Source organism: Lissotriton vulgaris, chromosome 7 (assembly GCF_964263255.1).
Source record: "Lissotriton vulgaris chromosome 7, aLisVul1.2, whole genome shotgun sequence".
NCBI lineage: Eukaryota > Metazoa > Chordata > Amphibia > Caudata > Salamandridae > Lissotriton > Lissotriton vulgaris.
In genome coordinates this window covers 241,757,868-241,780,523 of record NC_141695.1, presented here as the reverse complement: position 1 = coordinate 241,780,523, position 22,656 = coordinate 241,757,868, and the positions used below count along the sequence as shown (strand labels likewise).

The 22,656-nt window shown below is 43.3% G+C and overlaps 1 long non-coding RNA gene across 1 annotated transcript in view; it reads left to right on the top strand.

Annotated features, from left to right (window-relative positions):
* The first annotated feature begins 3,455 nt into the window (after positions 1–3,455).
* LOC147701287 (uncharacterized) overlaps positions 3,456–22,656 on the top strand; it is a 270,034-nt gene continuing 250,833 nt past the window's right edge. Inside the window, exon 1 of the long non-coding RNA XR_015297169.1 lies at positions 3,456–3,622. This is a non-coding gene — a long non-coding RNA (uncharacterized LOC147701287). The remainder of the gene's footprint in view (positions 3,623–22,656) is intronic.

The window sequence follows — 22,656 nt, the reverse complement described above, 5'->3', positions numbered from 1 at the left end:
TAACTATTTTAAAATAAAATAAAATCGAGCACCTGCTTTATTTGATCTATTAGTGCTTCCTGTTGAAGCTAACTTAGTAACTATTTTAGGATGGCGCTGGCAGCTTGCCGGCGCCATCCTAAAATAGTTACAACAACTTCAAGCTTGAAGGCTTGAACTTTTGCCCCCCCGGATCCGCCGCTCGCGGATTTTCTGTAAACTCGTGGGAGTTCAGGGATTGCGGATTTACAGAAAATCCGCAAAATCCGCAAAATACGCAAAATACGGTAGCGGAACGGATTTTGCGCTCACACTTATTGTTTAGCTTCGGCTTTCAGCCGGTGCCCCATCACCACCTACCACCTATCCAGTTCACTTAATCTCCCCACTCCGTTCAATAACACGTATTGCTGACACTCGTGTGAAATCTGTGCCTTGAAGAAAAGGCAGAGCCCCACATGAACCTTCTTTAAAATATGCTGGAAATTGGCAAGCCCACCTTTAACATTTCAGACACTCACTTCTCACTTCATTTCTAACAGTGTTAAATGTTCTGGTGAAGAAAATGCAAAAACAACAGTTGATGGCCAGAATGCAGAACAATGTCATGCATTCACCCCAGTACAGAGATCTGGGCCTATATCCATCGTTTTTTTGCACTCCACACCAACCTAGTTCAGACATAGCCATATGCAAATCAGCCTTGACCCTGTGCCTCATGGGAACAGTGCAGCCCAAACTGCCAAGCCATGTCTTTCCTGTACCAGAATCAAACATCCTAGGACTGGTTTCTGGCTATCAGTCGTCATCAGCCAGGATAGCTTGACTCCAGGGTGACAAATTCAAAAACAACAGTTGATGGACAGAATGCAGAACAATGTCATACATTCACCACAGTACAGAGATCTGGGCCTAAATCCATCATTTTGGCAGTTCGGGCTGGACTGTTCCCATGAGGCACAGGGTCAAGACTGATTTACATATGGCCATGTCTGAACTGGGTTGGCTTGGTGAGCAAAATAAGGATGGATTAAGCCCAGATCTGTGACTTTTGGGTGAATGTTTTGCCATTGTGCAACATTCCATCCATCATCTTGTTTGTTTTGCTGTTCACCCTATGTGGAAAGGGTATGCCCAGACACGGGTCCAGTGCTCACTGTGCCACTGGAGTCAAGCTATCCTGGCTGAAGACGGCTGATAGACAGAAACCGGTCCTAGGATGCTTGATTCCGGTCCAGGGAAGACATGGCTTGGCAGTTCGGGCTGGACTGTTCCCATGAGGAACAGGGTCAAGACTGATTTGCATATAGCCATGTCTGAACTGGGGTGGTGGCTTAGTGAGCAAAATAAGGATGGATTAAGCCCAGATCTGTGTCTGGGGGTGAATGTTTTGCCACTGTGCAACATTCCGTTTGTTTGTTTTTGCTGGTTAAGAAAAAAACTGCTTGCAAGCGAGCCTACTATAGTCTGTTTTTTCATTACCAAGCATTGTGGTTCTATGCTTATGTTTGCGTGTGCATGGTTTTGGAGTTTGTGAAACAATGTTACTGCTTTTCTTTTGCTTACATGATCCAAAGTAACGCAGAAGACGGCGGGATAATGTGGTGCATGACTAAATACTTATAAGGTCCCAAAGGAAAGGGGAGACCGATTTCATTGCAAATGCTTGTTGCTCTTTCTCTCTCTCACTCTTCCACTGATGGCCTCTTCCGCTCCCCTTATTGTCGTCATTTCATGGGTGCGGCACAGCCAGCAGAACCGAAACAAACGCAGAAGCGTTTCTGAGCAGTTAAACAGCATTCCCATGCAACGACTCGGACCACACAGAGCAAAACACACAGAGTTAGTACCAAGAAAAAGCACAAGTATAGTTTGTGTCTGCGGCAAAGCCGTGACAATTTATATTTAATGGTTTCTGGATCTGAAACAAAAAAGAAAGCAGCGATATAATACCTAAACGTCCGCGTTTATTCTTTTTTTCTGTTGAGCTAAGATAAATTAAATGTACCATGGATTGGACCCTCACACCCCGCACACAATCTCCACTCCACCCGATGGGCAAGGCCAATAGCTCGCCCACAGGCGATCCCTCTTGCCTTTGCCAACGCTTGCTTTGTGTTAGTCGCTGCATAAACTGCAGGATGTGGCTGGCAGGAGGAGACCGGTGCAGAAGGTTCCCCCAGCGACCGCTCCGCCCCCATCTCTTGCTCCATCTAAGGGGCCTTTTCCACCAGATCCTGCTTTTCATTGTCAGACTTAAACCCAGAACAAGAGAAATGCAACCGTGACAGCGAAAGCAATGACAAAAAAAAGACCCTCCAAGAGTGAGATAATGAACCAGGAAATGTAGGGTGATAAAAGACCGAGTATCAGGTAGAGTTAAGAGTATGCGGAACTCCGACATTGAATAGCGCGGGCCGCGGATTCTGAGAACCACTCTGGGACACCGCACGTATCCTGTCACACAGTAACGTTTGCTGTCACTCCACTCAGAGTTGCAAAGGATTTGCAGAAGGTCAAATGGGTACAGGAACCACTCCTAAACATATATACTACGATGATTCACTAAACGTGTTTTACTGGTGCGATAGAGATCGTCATGTTTAAAGTAGAGCTGGCTTCAAAAATTCCAACCTTATATTAAGAGCTATTGAAGCAAAAGCAGAGTTCTGGGGAGCGTAAATGTGGATCCCATTTGCGCTGCTGCGGGGATGTACACTTGAAGACCGGCTGGTGTGCCTGCTCAGTACAAATATGAGACTGGACAGCCCAGTGCGGTATTCCTATGAATAGATTATGATCATATGAAATACCACAAAAAGACCTCCACGGTTGTTCAAAGCTGCGCGCACACCGAAAAACCTGAAGTGCTCGGTGTCTCAACCTAATGTAAACTTATTTTTACTTGTACTTATGTTGGTTGTATACTTACTTGTATACTATTGCGCACCCTCTTCCGATGTGTCTACAAAACGTACCTTTTGGTGCAGATTTCTGTCATGAATTTTCACCATTTTTTTCCTGAATCTTTACACTCACCGTCCTGAATTTGCACCCATGCCAGTTAGTCACCCTAGGCTCAGTGCACACCCCAGGGCTTGTGTTATTTTACTTACACTGCTTAAAGGTAACTCCCAGGTATACCATATAATTAGCAGGCAGCGAGTCCGCCAACAGGCACGCTTTTATAGTTTGTTTCTCACCTGTGAATCATAAAATCATGGTCGTCATTAGAAACCCGTTTTCTATTTCAGTAATTTTGTATTGAAAAAAAAAAAGCATATTTACATGGTGCAGAGTGAAAGACATGGGGGATGAGAAAAGACCGGGAAAAGACGCGGGGGGGGTGTGTGTGGGGGGGGGGGGGCATTGTCTCGATTGGCTTGTGTCTGTTTGCCCATGTTCTCCTGGTTGTCTTTTCGCTCCCTAACCCAGACTAAGGACTAGTTAAACACGCCCAGCCAGCGCCTCTTCAAGACGCAGTCACTGTTTGTTTAAGGACGTCTATGTACTGCTTGAAATGACAAGCGCCATATAAAGATACTCTGCGCTGTTCCAAAGCCGCCCACAAGTGACTTCTTTCGAGGACGGTGGTCGACGTGACTGAGGAGCCTTTGGTGGCGTCACATGGAAGGTGCAGGAGGTGAGCGGCGAGCCATCCCAGCGAGCTTGTGTCTGGAAGGGCGGGGGCAGAGTGCACAGGGGTCACTAGAATGAGTGGGGTGGGATGAGAGAGGTGTTGTACCGGAGGACAAGGGGGCTGGGTGAGCAGGGGGGTCACTAGACGGAAGGGAAGCATGGGTGGGATGAGAGAGATTGTACCAGAGGACATAATATTTCAGGAACTTAAAAGAAGTTCGATATGAGTGGTAGCGCCCTTAGCGTTCCACGCCAAGCCTCCTTCACGCTGCAAACTAGTGATTGAAGATGTTACACCCAGCACAAAAGTAGACCACACATGTAATTTAGGTTGGGAGAAACTGTCTCAAGTATCTTAAGATCTTGGCACACAGGCGGGGTTACCTTAGGGGTGATCCTAGTGCAGGCCAGCTTTAGCTCGGATGGTGCCAAGTGCCACAATGTTTGTTGGCACCCCCCAATGACCACCTCTGCCACTGATTCCATCACTACTACCCTTTAACAGTGCCCCTCAAGTCTTCAAAACACACTCTCTCAGATGCATGTAATTAGTTTTATAGCACCACTCTTACCAGTGTAGGGTGTCAGATCACTTTACCTCACGCACACACATTACACATATACAATCATGCACGTGTAAATCAGTGTTTAGGCATTTTTGCGTAAGACAGAGGACTACAAGGTGTAAGAGTCACATGTCATACATACTGGAAGACAGAAACGTTTAGTAGTGCTAGGACTAGTGAGGCACAAACTCAGAATGTAAAAAGTAACACCATGGTTGGAGGTTGTACCTTGCAACATTAGGAAAATGAAAGTTGGGAATCATAACACTCTAATCTATACCATGCAGTTTGCATGCAGCTTTTTGAGGATGGTTATTAGTTTACTGCTCTTTGTTATGATTTTAACTTATAAACTGCAAGTAACAAAAGTATATCTCTGACAAAAGCAGTAACCCACTGACCTATTTAAATTATATGCACGTTATGAGCTGCATGGCACACATTCTTGTAGCAGGCATATTAACCCTCTGCGCTACCTTATGAGTCAAAGCTTCCGCTAGACAAACCTCCAATCTCTCTCCAGCACGAACATTAATCACTGGATTTATCTTGACATTTTTATTGTTGCCTGAACATTGCTGGAAGTAAGGAATGCGACAGCAGGGGCTTTTAAAACAGTCATATACTTGTAAATAGGGCGCCCACTCCTGAAGACAGCACCCAGTGCAGTGGCACAGGTCGCACCTCCCTAGAGTGTTCAACACTGCGTTAAAATGTAATCCCTGACACAACATCCTGAAGACCAAAGTGACTCAACAGCGGCTAAAAGTGTTGCAGGGGATTGTAAATCTGCCCCAGAGAATCCAGTAAGACTGACTAAACATGACTTTTTATATTTCTTGAAACTCGACATAATCCCAGGACGAACGATTACATTTCAACTTTGGGTTTAACGCGCCATGCGTCAGCAGCGTAAAAAAAGGTACAGATCAGTTAGAAAACATATATAAAAGCAAACATCGTGCTGTATTTCTGGCTCGCACGCGCATTACCCGTGTTGCCCTTTACACGAGGCCTCCATCGTCCATCCAGGCTCAATGCCGGGCAAGGCGACGGCCGCCGGACCTCAGCGCAAAGAGGCGAACTTGAGTTCCGTAAAGCGCTACCCGTGTTCCAAGATGTCTCTGTGCGGCACAACCCCGTTGCTGATATCCGGGCGTTTGTGAGCGGCCATAGGTTCGAAGTGCGGAGCCTTTCATCTTTCCAGGTCGATAAACTAAAAACCACGGAGTTGGGTGAACAACAACGACTAATATACTAAGATAACACCAGTGTCCGTGTATCGCTCGATTTCCACAATATTTTTTTCTTTGTATGACTTTGACATCAAAGCCCCATTACTAGCGGCTGATACATTGTTTGTTATTTATCGCACCGCATAACATCGATTGCCGAGTCCGAATTTATTTGATGCAATTTATGACACCCAATTTCACCATTTAAATATGAATTTGTTACATGGTGGTGTATATACAACAATTCCAGAGAAATGGGGAAAACGCATAAAATGCACATCCTGTCCGTTTAAAAAACTTTCAATCAAATCGAAGGCAAACATTTACAACGGATTACATGACCCGTACAGGGCGGCAGCCATCCACGGTGTCTCCATATTTTGTATTTTTTTACAAGGTGCCTTATATTTTTCCTACAGCTGGTTTTGGATCAATGCAAGCAGATAAAACATAAGGAGGATTGTGTACGCCTTCAATGCGTAGTTTACAAGGTGGGTTCCCCATCTGACTATTATAGCTAAGTATAATGTCACATAGAAAAGTAACATACCTTGAAATATTTTTATGTTTTTTAAGGTGTCGAGCTGAAGCCGGGCAGATGGGCAGGGCCGTCTTTATGCATGTGCAAGCTGTGCACCTGCACAGGGCCCCCAAACCCCAGGGGCCACCACGCCAATATATATCCTTAATATAATAATCCTCTGAGGATGGATACATATTTGCGTGGTGGCTCCTGGTAGGGATTTGGTGGCCTCCGGCTCTGTTCCACTTCCAAACACCCTGACCCCCCCTTCTCTGGCCTCCGGCGCTCCATCCCACCCGGACCCCCTCTTCCGGGGCCCCCTACCTACGCTCCCTGCCCAGGGCCACCATGGGCCTAGAGCCGCCCCTGAGACGGGCAACCGATGACAAGCTCAAAGCCGGATTGCACATGACTCTAAACACATCAAGCAGCAAATGAGTCTTGAAGAGGTAGCAGAACAGTATAAAAAAGCAATTCCCTTGAACAAAGTCATATACATAAACACTATAAATGAGAAAATGTTTTTTTAAGGAACTATGACAATTAGATCTGGAGTAAAACAATTAGCAAAATTTATTGTATACAGTAAAGTTAAAAAAGCAGAAAATATAATAAACTGCTTAACACAGGTTAAAATAGGAATTATGAAAAACAGTACATAAACAATATTGACCCGCAATATTGCTAGGAACAGACAGAAAAACAGTAAGACATATGATTTGTGCAACACAAGGCGTGTATTCTGATGCTCTTTTGGGACAACGTAATGTACATATGTGGTAATACTGTATCAACAACGATGTTTGAGCCACGAATCACACTGTATTAAGGCGTCGACGTGTTTCGGTGGTCTTTTGGAATTCTATCCACCTTTATCAAGACAAAAAATCAATTTCTGTCGTGGTGTACATATGGTCCTCTTTGGTATGAGAGACCGATCTGTATGGTTAGAATGATCTTCCTCTGTGGTGGCGTGGTTGATTGGGCCGAGAGTGTCTTAGAGCAACGTTCGGGCTTTGTCTTTGTAATTGTCTCTGTCCGTAACGTGTTGAAAGTTTATGGTAAGGTAATTCAGGTCTGGACACAAAAATGATTCCTTGTATAATAGCTTTTATTCTGGGAGAACTAGGTCCAGAGAAGCGTGCAGCCGCCAGCAGACGTAGAGGGAACAAAGACTCACGCTACTGGGGCAAGACTTATGCGCCTCTGGTCTAACGCAGCGCATTTGAAAATTAAAACGCTGTGCAACAAAATTAATTTGACGGTACACTGCCATCCAACCTAACAGATCGCAGGTACTCTGAACCACAAGGCCAGAATAAAAGCTATTATACAAGGAATCATTTTTGTGTCCAGACCTGAATTACCTTACCATAAACTTTCAACACGTTACGGATAAGGGACAATTACAAAGACAAAGCCCGAACGTTGCTCTAAGACACTCTCGGCCCAATCAACCACGCCACCACAGAGGAAGATCATTCTAACCATACAGATCGGTCTCTCATACCAAAGAGAACCATATGTACACCACAACAGAAATTGATTTTTTGTCTTGATAAAGGTGGATAGAATTCCCAAAGACCACAGAAACGCGTCGACGCCTTAATACAGTGTGATTCGTGGCTCAAACATCGTTGTTGATACAGTATTACACACGTGGTTGGTGGCACCTAGAGTAAGTGCCAACTCTTCGAGCACAACCTCCTTGAAACACGGCGTGTTTCTATATCATATACTCCTTAAGTAGGACCAATTATGTGTTCAATTTATTCATGTTTTATTCACATGATTTTTCCATCAAGATTCATAAAGATTCTCATCAATGATTCAAAATGTCAATCCAGTGTATACATTATGACAACAAGTCCCAATGCATTTCGGACCAATGGTCCTTCGTCAGGGGAAACCTGAAAAACAACAATATAATCTAAGTGTGATCCACCGAGGTACGATCTAGTATACAAATACATATCATCATTTCATAATGGCGTTGAGTACTAAGTACAAAACCGTTAAACATTACGTGAAAAAATAAACAGCACCCGAAAACGTGCTTGCCCAAGAATAGAAAAGAAAATAATCAACATGAACATGGTCGGTAAAGTCGATCTCATATCAACGTGAGTATAATGAGCCCGGTGACGTGAGGAACAAGATACCATGCAGTTCGGTATAACTCGTACTTGCATTCCATTAACCGCAAAGCGTACACCAACAAGGTTAAAAGAGTTACGCGCTGCGCGGCGCGTGGACTTACTGAATAGTGACTGCAAGATCGCGCGTCCTGCTAGTTCGCCCTTCGCCATAGCATGTAAAACTGGTGTTCCGTTTTTACGGAAGTGAATAGGGTGAAAAAGATGTGTGTAGAAAGAGGACTGTTAGAGTGGCGGCCATCTTAAAGAGATAATCTTAAAAAGATAATGAAAACATAACCAGCAAAGAAACCTTAATGACCCAGATAAAGTATAAAATGTGTAAGGTGCGTGTGGAGTCTGTACTCGCAAATATGAACCCAATAAATTGGGTGAATTTGGATGATACATAAGAATGAAAATAAACAAAGAAAGTAAAGAGGAACAAAGCTAGTCTACAGATAACATTGAAATTCCATCCAGTCATTAAGACCAGATGGTTTCATGGATTGAAGGTATTTAATCCATTGGTTTTCACGCTGCAAGAGAAAGTTATTATTGTCTCTGTCGTCACGCTTATTCACCACCTCCACAGCACAGAACCTGAGCTGACTGATGTTGTGTCTGCTGTCTTTGAAATGTAGAGTCAAATTGGATTTGATGTTGACAGTTCTTATATTGCTCTTGTGCTCATTGATTCTCAATTTCAGTTTACGTGTGGTTTTTCCAGTGTATACCAATCCGCACGGGCATTTAATGATATAAACAACATTTTCAGTGTCACACGTGGCATTCAGTCTCAATTTGATATCGGTGCCCTTCATTGGATGTTTGATCACGGGTCCTTTCATCATGTTGTTGCAATTTTGGCAATTAAGGCAAGGTTGATTGCCTTTGTATATAGTTGAGGATGCAGGTTTGGGGTTTTTAATGAGTTCTTTGAGGTTGTTGCCTCTCATGTAGGCAAACAATGGTTGTTCACAAAAGATGCCATTAAAATCCTGTTCATGGCTGATGATCGGCCAGTGTCTCAATATAGAGGTTTTATATGCTTTTGAAGCCTCAGAGTATTTGGATACGACCACAGGTCTTTTGACTTTTTCTTTTTGTTGTGTGACCAATGTGTCTTGGCGTTTGATTTTGTCACAGTGTTTTTTGGCATTGACCAAAATGGTGTTAGGATATCCTCTTTTTTCGAAGCGTTCTAGCATATTGACTGCTTGTTCCTCATACTTCGAGGTGTCAGATACAATCCGTTTGACACAGAGAAGTTGTGAAAAAGGTGTCTTAATACACTCTGAGCTTACTCAGGATTTTCAAATATTCATCATGCAGCTGATGCACTTCACTCTGTACCAGAGTTATTTTTCTTGGGATGACCAATTCTATGCACAATTGTCCGGCACTTCCATGGGCAATTGTGCAGCACCTGTCTATGTGAATGCTTTCATGATATATTTTGAGGAGAACAACATCTTGAACCGGACTCCTTGGATCACGCATGCCATGATGTACCTGCGATACATAGATGACATTTTTGTGCTATGGAGAGGAGACCAGGAATCCCTAAACAAGGCATTAAATGATCTCAACCACATTAATGATCGGATTCAATTTACTTCAGAGACCAGTCAACAAACTATCACATTCCTAGATGTGAGAGTAACCAGGATGAATGATCATCTAGAGACCAATCTGTACAGGAAGACTACTGACAAAAACAACATCCTTCACTATAATTCTTATCACCAGAGGTCGTTGAAGAATCATCTTCCTTTTTCACAACTTCTCTGTGTCAAACGGATTGTATCTGACACCTCGAAGTATGAGGAACAAGCAGTCAATATGCTAGAACGCTTCGAAAAAAGAGGATATCCTAACACCATTTTGGTCAATGCCAAAAAACGCTGTGACAAAATCAAACGCCAAGACACATTGGTCACACAACAAAAAGAAAAAGTCAAAAGACCTGTGGTCGTATCCAAATACTCTGAGGCTTCAAAAGCATATAAAACCTCAATATTGAGACACTGGCCGATCATCAGCCATGAACAGGATTTTAATGGCATCTTTTGTGAACAACCATTGTTTGCCTACATGAGAGGCAACAACCTCAAAGAACTCATTAAAAACCCCAAACCTGCATCCTCAACTATATACAAAGGCAATCAACCTTGCCTTAATTGCCAAAATTGCAACAACATGATGAAAGGACCCGTGATCAAACATCCAATGAAGGGCACCGATATCAAATTGAGACTGAATGCCACGTGTGACACTGAAAATGTTGTTTATATTATTAAATGCCCGTGCGGATTGGTATACACTGGAAAAACCACACGTAAACTGAAATTGAGAATCAATGAGCACAAGAGCAATATAAGAACTGTCAACATCAAATCCAATTTGGCTCTACATTTCAAAGACAGCAGACACAAAATCAGTCAGCTCAGGTTCTGTGCTGTGGAGGTGGTGAATAAGCGTGACGACAGAGACAATAATAACTTTCTATTGCGGCTTGAAAACCACTGGATTAAATACCTTCAATCCATGAAACCATCTGGTCTTAATGACCGGATGGAATTTCAATGTTATCTGTAGACTAGCTTTGTTCCTCTTTACTTTCTTTGTTTATTTTCATTCTTATGTATCATCCAAATTCACCCAATTTATTGGGTTCATACTTGCGAGTACAGACTCCACAAGCACCTTGCACATTTTATACTTTATCTGGGTCATTAAGGTTTCTTTGCTGGTTATGTTTTCATTATCTTTTTAAGATTATCTCTTTAAGATGGCTGCCACTCTAACAGTCCTCTTTCTACACACATCTTTTTCACCCTATTCACTTCCGCAAAAACCGAACACCAGTTTTACATGCTATGGCGAAGGGCGAACTAGCAGGACGCGCGATCTTGCAGTCACTATTCAGTAAGTCCACGCGCCGCGCAGCACGTAACTCTTTTAACCTTGTTGGTGTACTCTTTGCGGTTAATGGAATGCAAGTACGAGTTATACCGAACTGCATGGTATCTTGTTCCTCATGTCACCGGGCTCATTATACTCACGTTGATATGAGATCGACTTTACCGACCATGTTCATGTTGATTATTTTCTTTTCTATTCTTGGGCAAGCACGTTTTCGGGTGCTGTTTATTTTTTCACGTAATGTTTAACGGTTTTGTACTTAGTACTCAACGCCATTATGAAATGATGATATGTATTTGTATACTAGATCGTACCTCGGTGGATCACACTTAGATTATATTGTTGTTTTTTCAGGTTTCCCCTGACGAAGGACCATTGGTCTGAAATGCATTGGGACTTGTTGTCATAATGTATACACTGGATTGACATTTTGAATCATTGATGAGAATCTTTATGAATCTTGATGGAAAAATCATGTGAATAAAACATGAATAAATTGAACACATAATTGGTCCTACTTAAGGAGTATATGATATGGAAACACGCCGTGTTTCAAGGAGGTTGTGCTCAAAGAGTTGGCACTTACTCTAGGTGCCACCAACCACGTGTCTGATTACCACACCTTCTTGTCGGGGGGTGATATCTTTGAAGCACACCACAACCTGTTTAACTTATTTACACTGAGGAGTGCGTGACCCATACTTGAACATTGTTTTGATACAGTATTACCACATATGTACATTACGTTGTCCCAAAAGAGCATCAGAATACACGCCTTGTATTGTACAAATCATATGTCGTACTGTTTTTTCTGTCTGTTCCTAGCAATATTGCGGGTCAATATTGTTTATGTACTGTTTTTTTATAATTCCTATGTTAACCTGTGTTAAGCAGTTTATTATATTTTCTGCTTTTTTAACTTTACTGTATACAATAAATTTTGCTAAATTTTTTACTCCAGATCTAATTGTCATAGTTCCTTAAAATTTTTTTCTCATTTATAGTGTTTATGTATATGACTATGTTCAAGGGAATTGCTTTTTTATTCTGGTTGGTGAACCCTATTTCCCTTGACTCTCGTTAAGGGGTACCTCTCCTATTTTAACCGAGGTAGCAGAACAGCCAAGTCACTGGCGTCGCTTAAATTCTTTACTCTAGTGCAGCATTCTTAACTTGTGCTCCGGGACCAAAGGACGCAAAGCTTACTCGGAGGTCCGGGACTGCTTAAAACATTAAATAATAGTAAAAGATTTAATGAAGTGTTTTTAAGTAAAGAAACAAACTGTACTAAGGACAATGCTAAACGTGGTGTTAATATGACAGAATTTGGCATGAGGCTAAACATTAAATACAGGCCCAGTGTACCTTAAGAAACGGGGGCGCCTGTGCAGACGCATATACCTAAGAGGCCACAGAAAGCCACCCTGTGTGGCTTTTTATGGCCTCATGGATATTGTGCTTCACATCAGTGGGTGTTCCTCTTCAACCACTATGACTTTTTACACATTCCCAGCACAGACCTGGGAATGCCTCCAAAACCTGCTCGTCACCAGGGGTGGCGTAACAGTTGTTTTTGTGAAGGCAGGTGTTCCTTCCTACACAAAAATAGCCAGATTTCAAATGCAGCCCCCTTTACACCATGGTGCAAGGGTTCCTGCGTTGGCGCCTGGCAGCCATTTTGTTTCTCACCTGTGAATCATAAAATCATGGTCGTCATTAGAAACCTGTTTGTCTAACCCAGACTAAGGACTAGTTAAACACGCCCAGCCAGCGCCTCTTCAAGACGCAGTCACTGTTTGTTTAGGGACGTCTATGTCCTGCTTGAAATGACAAGCGCCATATAAAGATACTCTGCGCTGTGCAGACTAAGGAGGGATTCTCATTTTTACGCTCCTTCAGCGCGCGCATTAACTAAAATATCCCCTAATTGAAGCATGTTTTTGGCGACAGTAGAACTGTGGCACACATAATTTTAATAATTCGACCTACGATCAAGACGAACGATTACATTCTAACTGTGGATTTAAACGCGATGCGTTAGGAGGTGTAACAAGTTATTATATTGACCAGGTAGAAGAAAAAAACAAAACACTTCAGCCAAGATTTGTAAAGTTAATATCTGCGCTGAAGACTTCCATACTGTACAGATCTGCAGCGGGCAAGAGTTATTTTTATTTCCAAAACCGCCCACAAGTGACTTCTTTCGAGGACGGTGGACGACGTGACAGAGGAGCCTTTGGTGGCGTCACATAGAAGGTGCAGGAGGTGAGCGGCGAGCCATCCCAGGGAGCTTGTGTCTGGGAGGGCGGGGGCAGAGTGCACAGGGGGTCACTAGAAGGAGTGGGGTGGGATTAGAGAGGTGTTGTACCGGAGGACAAGGTGGGCTGGGTGAGCAGGGGGAGGGTCACTAGACGGAAGGGAAGCATGGGTGGGATGAGAGAGATTGTACCAGAGGATATAATATTTCAGGAACTTAAAAGAAGTACGATAGGAGTGGTAGCGTCCTTAGCGTTCAATCAATCAATGAATGAATCAATCAATCAAAACATTTATATAGCGCACTACTCACCCGAAGGGTCTCAAGGCGCTTGGGGGTGGGGTCCGCTACTGCTCGAACAGCCAGGTCTTGAGCTGCTTCCTGAAGGCGAGGTGGTCTTGGGTCAGGCGGAGGTGGGTCGGGAGGGAGTTCTAAGTCTTGGCGGCCAGGTAGGAGAAGGACCTTCCTCCTGTGGTGGCTCTTCGGATGCGGGGGACGGCGGCGATGGCGTGGCTGGTCGATCGGAGCTGATGAGTGGGAGTGTAGAAGTTGAGACGGCTGTTGAGGTATCTTGGGCCTTGGTTGTGTAGGGCTTTGTGTGCGTGGGTGAGGAGGCGGAAGGTGATTCTCTTGTTGACCGGGAGCCAGTGCAGGTCTCTCAGGTGTCCGGAGATGTGGCTGTGTTGGGGGATGTCGAGGATGAGTCTCGCTGAGGCGTTCTGGATTCGCTGGAGTCTCTTCTGGAGCTTGGCGGTGGTTCTGGCGTAGAGGGCGTTGCCGTAGTCCAGTCGGCTGGTGACGAGGGCCTGGGTGACCGTCTTCCTGGTCTCGGTGGGGATCCACCTGAAGATCTTACGTAGCATGCACAGGATGTTGAAGCATGACGAGGAGACGGCGTTGACTTGTCTGGTCATGGAGAGGGAGGAGTCCAAGATTAAGCCCAGGTTCCGAGCGTGGTCTGTCGGTTTGGGTGCGCTGCCCAGGGCGGGGGGCCACCAGGAGCCGTCCCAGGCGGAGGGAGAGGAGCCCAGGATGAGAACTTCCGTCTTGTCTGAGTTCAGTTTCAGGCGGCTGTCCATCATCCACTCGGCTACGTCTTTCATCCCTTCGTGTAGGTTGGCTCTGGCGGTGGCGGGGTCGTTGGTGAGGGAGAGGATCAGCTGGGTGTCGTCGGCGCAGGAGATGATGTTGAGGTTGTGTTGGCGTGCGATGGAAGCGAGGGGACTAATGTAGACATTGTAGAGGGTGGGGCTGAGCGAGGAGCCCTGAGGGACGCCGCAGATGACTTCGGTGGCTTCTGATCTGAACGGGGGTAGGCGGACTCTCTGTGTCCTTCCGGCGAGGAAGGAGATGGTCCACTCCAGTGCCTTCTCCTGGATTCCGACATTGTTGAGGCGCTGCACTAGGGTGCGGTGGCAGACAGTGTTGAATGCCGCGGAGAGGTCCAGGAGGATGAGGGCCGCTGTTTCTCCGTTGTCGAGCAGGGCTCGGATGTCATCGGATGTCATCCACGCCAAGCCTCCTTCACGCTGCAAACTAATTATTGAAGATGTTACATCCAGCACAAAAGTAGACCACACATGTTTTTAGGTCTTGCCTTTTCCATTCCGAAGGAATGGAAATTGGAGAGAATTCAAGTGCTCAAAATACTCGTCAAACCAAGGGTTTTTTGGTGCGGTTTTCTTTGAGTTCACGTGAATCACGTGACCAAACAAGCACGCGCATCAGCCTCCCTCACTCCCTCCTAATTGCATTTTTTCACGGCCGCCACCACATCAAAGGGCTTCTCCCACCGTGTGCTCTGCGGCTTCTCCTCCCCTAATTATTCATGGCTGGCCGGCCGTACTTTCAGTTACCCGGCCGCTCTTGTTATGTTAAGTCACTCCCACACGGGGTCACCTTTCAAGTTACGTGACTAGCACGATTTGCACAACCACTCATTGTCTTTATTTCAACAGGTACACCAGAATTAACGACTTCACTTTAGCCCATTCAATGGTGTCATGTTTCTATCTAACCCAATGCGAGTCTTTACTTTATGCCGATATTTGCACCAACTAGGTAGGAGCTTACCAAGGACTCCCTACAGACTTTTTAAACAGTTTACTTATTCTTGTTGCTTTTTTGGAAGCACTCTACAAGAGCATGTGTTCAGGCTGTCTTCTCCCCTTCTGCCATACCTCCCTAATTAATTTTATTATTTGTTTCCTGCAGAAGGTTTTCAGTGTTGGTGTCCGTCACCGCTTGCAGTTCACTTAATCACCCGTGCCGTGTCGACCCACCACCACCTCCCGCCCATCGCTGGTTGTTGTTATGTGTTTCCTGCTTGTGTTTTCGGTGCGCCCTTTTCACCGTCTGTGCTTCGCTAGAATGTAATTAGCTTTCGGCCCAATCCTTCCCATTGTACTTACTCACTTCAGTACAAGTTGGCAGAATCTTGCGAGATTATCGACTTCCTCATACATTCCGCTATGCAGCATTGTATTTCGACATAATATTCTTACAGATTACACAGAATGCTAAATGGCTCTTTCACAGCATGCTAATGCTTCGTTTTTACATTGATTCTTCAAATAAATAAATTAAATTGTAAGTCTTACAGTTATTACTTCGGTTTCGTTTGCTCTAATTATTATTAAAAAATGGCCAGACACTACAGAGTTCTTTTCTAGGAAGTCCTTTTTCTAGCTCTAAGAGATCCCGTAAATGCAAGAGGTTGGTGACTGCATCCTGCTACGGTGCTCCAGACCCCACACCACTGTTTGAACTTTTGCTTACAGGTATCATACTTGGTTTTTGTGGGCTGCATTATGTGTTCACTTGTATTCTATATAACCCAATGAGAGTCTTTTTTTTATGCCGATATTTGCACTAACTAGGTAGGAGCTTACCAAGGACTCCCTACAGCATTTGTTTACTTATTCTTGTTGCTTTTTTGCAAGCACTCTACAAGAGTATGTGTGCAGGCTGTCTTCTCCACTCCTGCTATACCTCCCTACGTGCCCCCATGCACATTGGTGCAGTAGGGATATATGACGTTACCACGCGTACTTTTAGCACGCATACCATTACCACAGATTTTTTACAACGCAGGTCATGTTACAACGGATACCCTTACAACGCAATACACTACAACGCACATACTATTACAACGCATACCATTACAACGTAAGTAAAGGTAAGTATATATATTTTAAAAAAAAATTGTAATATTTAATTTAATTATTCATTATTATATATTAAAAAATTATTTGTGTAATATTTAATTTTATTATTCATTATTTAATCATTAAATAATTATATTAATGAAATTAATTGTAATTGTAATATTTGTAAATATATATTAAAAATACCCCTGTACCCCAAAACCCAAACCCAGCCCTTGAACCTAAAAATACCCCTGTACCCCAAAACCCATAAGCAGCCCTAAAACCTAAAAATACCCCTGTACCCCAAAACCCAAACCCAGCCCTAAAACCTAAAAATACCCCTGTACCCCAAAACCCATACCCAGCCCTAAAACCTAAAAATACCCCTGTACCCCAAAACCCAAACCCAGCCCTAAAACCTAAAAATACCCCTGTACTCCAAAACCCAAACCCAGCCCTAAAACCTAAAAATACCCCTGTACCCCAAAACCCAAACCCAGCCCTAAAACCTAAAAATACCCCTGTACCCCAAAACCCAAACCCAGCCCTAAAACCTAAAAATACCCCTGTACCCCAAAACACATACCCAGCCCTAAAACCTAAAAATACCCCTGTACCCCAAAAACCAATACCCAGCCCTAAAACCTAAAAATACCCCTGTTCCCCAAAACCCATACCCAGCCCTAAAACATAAAAATACCCCTGTACCCCAAAACCCAAACCCAGCCCTAAAACCTAAAAATACCCCTGTACCTCAAAACCCAAACCCAGCCCTAAAACCTAAAAATACCCCTGTACCCCAAAACCCATACCCAGCACTAAAATCTAAAAATACCCCTGTACCCCAAAACCCATACCCAGCCCTAAAATCTAAAAATACCCCTGTACCCCAAAACCCATACCCAGCCCTAAAACCTAAAAATACCCCTGTACCCCAAAACCCAAACCCAGCCCTAAAACCTAAAAATACCCCTGTACCCCAAAACCCATACCCAGCCCTAAAACCTAAAAATACCCCTGTACCCCAAAACCCAAACCCAGCCCTAAAACCTAAAAATACCCCTGTACCCCAAAACCCATACCCAGCCCTAAAACCTAAAAATACCCCTGTACCCCAAAACCCATACCCTGCCCTAAAACCTAAAAATTCCCCTGTACCCCAAAACCCAAACCCAGCCCTAAAACCTAAAAATACCCCTGTACCCCAAAACCCAAACCCAGCGCTAAAACCTAAAAATACCCCTGTACCCCAAAACCCATACCCAGCCCGAAAACCTAAAAATTCCACTGTACCCCAAAACTCATACCCAGCCCTAAAACCTAAAAATTCCCCTGTACCCCAAAATTCATACCCAGCCCTAAAACCTAAAAATACCCCTCTACCCCAAAACCAATACCCAGCTCTTTAAAAAAAATAGATAATAAACTTACCAATAATAATACTTACGTTGTAATGGTATGCGTTGTAATAGTATGTGCGTTGTAGTGTATTGCGATGTAAAGGTATGCGTTGTAAAATGACTTGCGTTGTAAATGTATGCGTGGTAATGGTATGCGTTGTAAAAAATCCGTGGTAACAGTTGTATACCGTGCAGTAGATCACTTTTACAAGAGCACCGGATTACATTTCACCAGGTCAAATTCACTTTTTCAGATACAGGCAGGTCTTAACCAGATCGCTGCTGTGCATTTTCCCCTCCTGTGCTGGAAAGAGTGATTTTGCACCTTTCATGACGAGCTCAGCTCGTCATCAGCACAGCTCCACTGTGCCTCATGACGAGCTGAGCTCGTCATGACCATGGAAGGGGTTAAGTAACATTTTGCATGGGAATCATTCTTTCTGTTAAAGTGCAAAATGTTCAGCGCAACATACACTCCAAATACCACTCAGTGCCACATAGTTACACGCCACATAATTACACTGCACTCAATGCAACATACACTCCAAATACCACTCAGTGCCACATAATTACACACCACATAATTACACTCTACCGAATGCAACACACACTCCACATGATACCACTCAGTTCCACATAATTATATGCTACATATTTACACTGCGCTCAACGCAACATACACTCAAATACCACCCAGTGCCACATAATTACACGCCATATAATTACACTGCACTCAATGCAACATACGCTCCAAATACCACTCAGTGCCACATAGTTACACACCCCATAATTACTCTGCACTCAATGCAACATACACTCCAAACACCACTCAGTGCCACATAATTACACACCACATAATTACACTGCACTCAATGCAACATACACTCCAAATAAGACTCCGTGCCACATAATTACCCACCACATAATTACACTGCACTCAATGCAACATACATTCCAAATACCACTCAGTGCCACATAATTACACGCCACATAATTACAATGCACTCAATGCAACATACACTCCAAATACCACTCAGTGGCACATAATTACACGCCACATAATTACACTGCGCTCAACGTGACATACACTCCAAATACCACTCAGTGCCACATAATTACACACTACATAATTACAATGCACTCAATGTAACACACTCCAAATACCACTCAGTGCCACATAATTATATGCTACATAATGACACTGCACTCAATGCAACATACACTCCAAACAATACCACTCAGTGCCACATAATTACACACCACACAATTCCAATCTTCTGAATACAACATAACCCACACAATACCACTCAGTGCCAAATAGTTATATGCTACAAAATGACATTGCGCTCAACGCAACATACACTCCAAATACCACTCAGTGCCACATATTTACACGCCACATAAATACACGCCACATAATTACACTGCGCTCAACGCAACATACACTCCAAATACCACTCAGAGACACATAATTATATGCTACATATTTACACTGTGCTCAACGCAACATACACTCCAAATACCACTCCGGGCCACATAATTACACTGCACTCAATGCAACATACACTCCAAATACCACTCAGTGCCACATAATTACACGCCACATAATGACACTGCGCTCAACGCAACATACACTCCAAATACCACTCAGTGCCACATAATTGCACGGCACATATTTACACTGCACTCCATGCATTATACACTCCAAATACCACTCAGTGCCACATACTTACATGCCTCATAATTACACTGCACTCAATGCAACATACACTCCTAATACCACTCATTGCCAAATAGTTACACTGCATTCAATTCAACATACACTCCAAATACCACTCATTGCCACATAGTTACACGCCACATAATTACACTGCACTCAATGCAACATACACTCCACACAATACCACATAATTATATGCTACATAATTACATACACTCAATGCAACATACACTCCAAACAATACCACTCAGTGCCTCATAATTATATGCTACATAATTACACTGCGCTCAACACAACATACACTCCAAATACCACTCAGTGCCACATAATTACACTGCACTCAATGCAACATACACTCCAAATACCACTCAGTGCCACATAAGTATATGCTACATATATACATATGCTACATATTTACACAGCGCTCAACGCAACATACACTCCAAATACCACTCAGTGCCACATAATTACATGCCACATAATTACAATGCACTCAATGCAATATACACTCCAAATACCACTCAGTGCCACTTAGTTACATGCCACATAATTGCACTCTATCGCATCACCACAGCATCACTCAGCACCACCAAGGGGCACCACCACATCGCTCAGCGCCGCCACAGCATCTGTGCAACCATTCACCAACAACTGGTTCAAATATGTTCTCTCAATGTTTCAAGCTTTATTACAAATGTCACATAAAGATGTTAATATTTCACTTCTGTTCTTGGATTTTCGTCACAATAAAATACACTGAACATAATCTTCACAAAAGTTATTTACAAAAGTTTAATCTATTGCCATTATAAATTACAAAAACTTTTATTAATTAAAAAAATTAAAATCAATGGTTATTCGTAATATCAATACATCCAAGTCACGTAAATACAACACATATTGCATTAACAATGCTATAGGTGCCACATTTGCGAAAGTTAAAAGTATTGGCTTTGTAAATGACAAAGCTATTAATTTCGCTATTTTCAAAACCAACACATAAATAAAAAATGTGTAATTTACAATACCAATAGCTCAAACTTTCCTAATGCGAGACCTATTGGCAACGCCAGTGCTTGTTTAGGTTGGGAGAAACTGTCGCAAGTATTTTAAGATGTTGGCACACAGGCGGGGTTAGCTTAGGGGCGATCCGAGTGCAGGCCAGCTTTAGCTCGGGTGGTGCCAAGTGCCACAATGTTTGTTGGCACCCCCAATGACCACTTCTGCCACTGATTCCATCACTACTACCCTTTAACAGTGCCCCTCAAGTCATAAAAACACACTCTCTCAGATGCATGTAATTAGTTTTATAGCACCACTCTTACCAGTGTAGGGTGTCAGAGCACTTTACCTCACACACACACATTACACAGATACAATCATGCACGTGTAAATCAGCGTTTAGGAATGTTTGCGTAAGACAGAGGACTACTAGGTGTAAGAGTCACATGTCATACATACTGGGAGACAGAATAGTTTAGTAATGCTAGGACTAGTGAGGCACAAACTCAGATTAAAAAAATAACACCGTGATTGGAGGTTGTACCTTTTTTGCAATATTAGGATAATGAAAGTTGGGAATCATAACACTCTAATCTATACCATGCAGTTTGCATGCAGCTTTTTGAGGATGGTTATTAGTTCACTGCTCTATGTTATGATTTGAACTTATAAACTGCAAGTAACAAAAATATCTCTCAAAAGCAGTAACCCACAGACCTATTTAAATTATATGCACTTTATGAGCTGCATGGCACACATTATTGTAGCAGGCAAATTAACCCTCTGCGCTACCTTATGAGTCAAAGCTTCCGCTAGACAAACCTCCAATATCTCTCCAGCACAAACATTAATCACTGGATTTATCTTGACATTTTTATTGTTGCCTGAAAATTGCTGGAGGTAAGGAATGCGACAGCAGGGGATTTTAAAACAATAATATACTTGTAAATAGGGCGCCCACTCCTGAAGACAGCACCCGGTGAGCTGGCCCAGGTCGCACCTCCCTAGAGCCGGCCTTGTACGAGTGTTCAACACTGTGTTAAAATGTAATCCCTGACACAACATCCTGAAGACCAACCGTGAATACAATACTTTCCATAGTATGGCAGCTGGTGCTCGCTGTTCTGAAGTGTTCTCAAGTGTGACTGTAGCCCCTTTTTTTAGAATCTGAAGTTGCTGCACCCGTAAGACATAGAGCGATTAAAAGCCACCCTCAGTTGTCAGTACACCATCTGTCCCTTAGAGGATAAAGGGGTCACTGTTGCTTTCTTCCAAGGACCCAATGGACCGGGGACATCGAGTTTGCAATCTCAAGTCCATTTTAAGGGTCACATTGTAGTTCTTGTGTTAAGATTGCCTTGTAACTCTGCAAAGGCTCAGGGTGGCATACCGCGGCCTTGAGTTCCCCCACCTGTGTAGCTGTGGGTACAGGTGAGCCTGAATGCATTGCTTGTTATTCTATGCTGCCATCGTAAAGTGTTTTGATCTCTGCTTGAATGGCTTTGTTAATAGCACATTGATGTAAAATGGGTAGGGACTAGTGAGATAGGCATTTATCCCTCTGGCAATGTCGACCCTTCGGTCATAGCTTGCATTCTCATCTACCATTCGTCATATTAGCGAAGCAAATCTGCATGTTTCTAAAATTTGTTACAAAGATGCCATAGCAACCCTTGTAACTTACCCCCTTGGTCTTTTAGTGCGTTATTTATTTTAAATGATCATCTATAGATGGCTACCGCTTTAGGCTTCTGAAGTGCCTCCATTCTTGAGTCGAGCAGCAACAAAAGTACACCATGAGAGAGCTGAATATCTACACTAAAAACTATCATTAAATCCCTATTGTCCCCCCTGGAAAACAAGCTTCTGGCAATAGAATCCAAACTTAATGTGTTACACAAGGATATAGAAGTGTTGCGTTTGACTCAGGTTAAAAAATAGGTCATCCTAATCTACCTGCCAATAAACCACGAATAATAGATAAACCATCTATGGAAGTAAAAAAACTACCCCCCAAAACACCATTGCCAAACCCTTGCCCACAGGCAATAAGTAAAAAATGTGCTAAACCCACTTCGAACACTGAGGCTATTGCGAATAAACCAGTTACCTTAACCATCCCC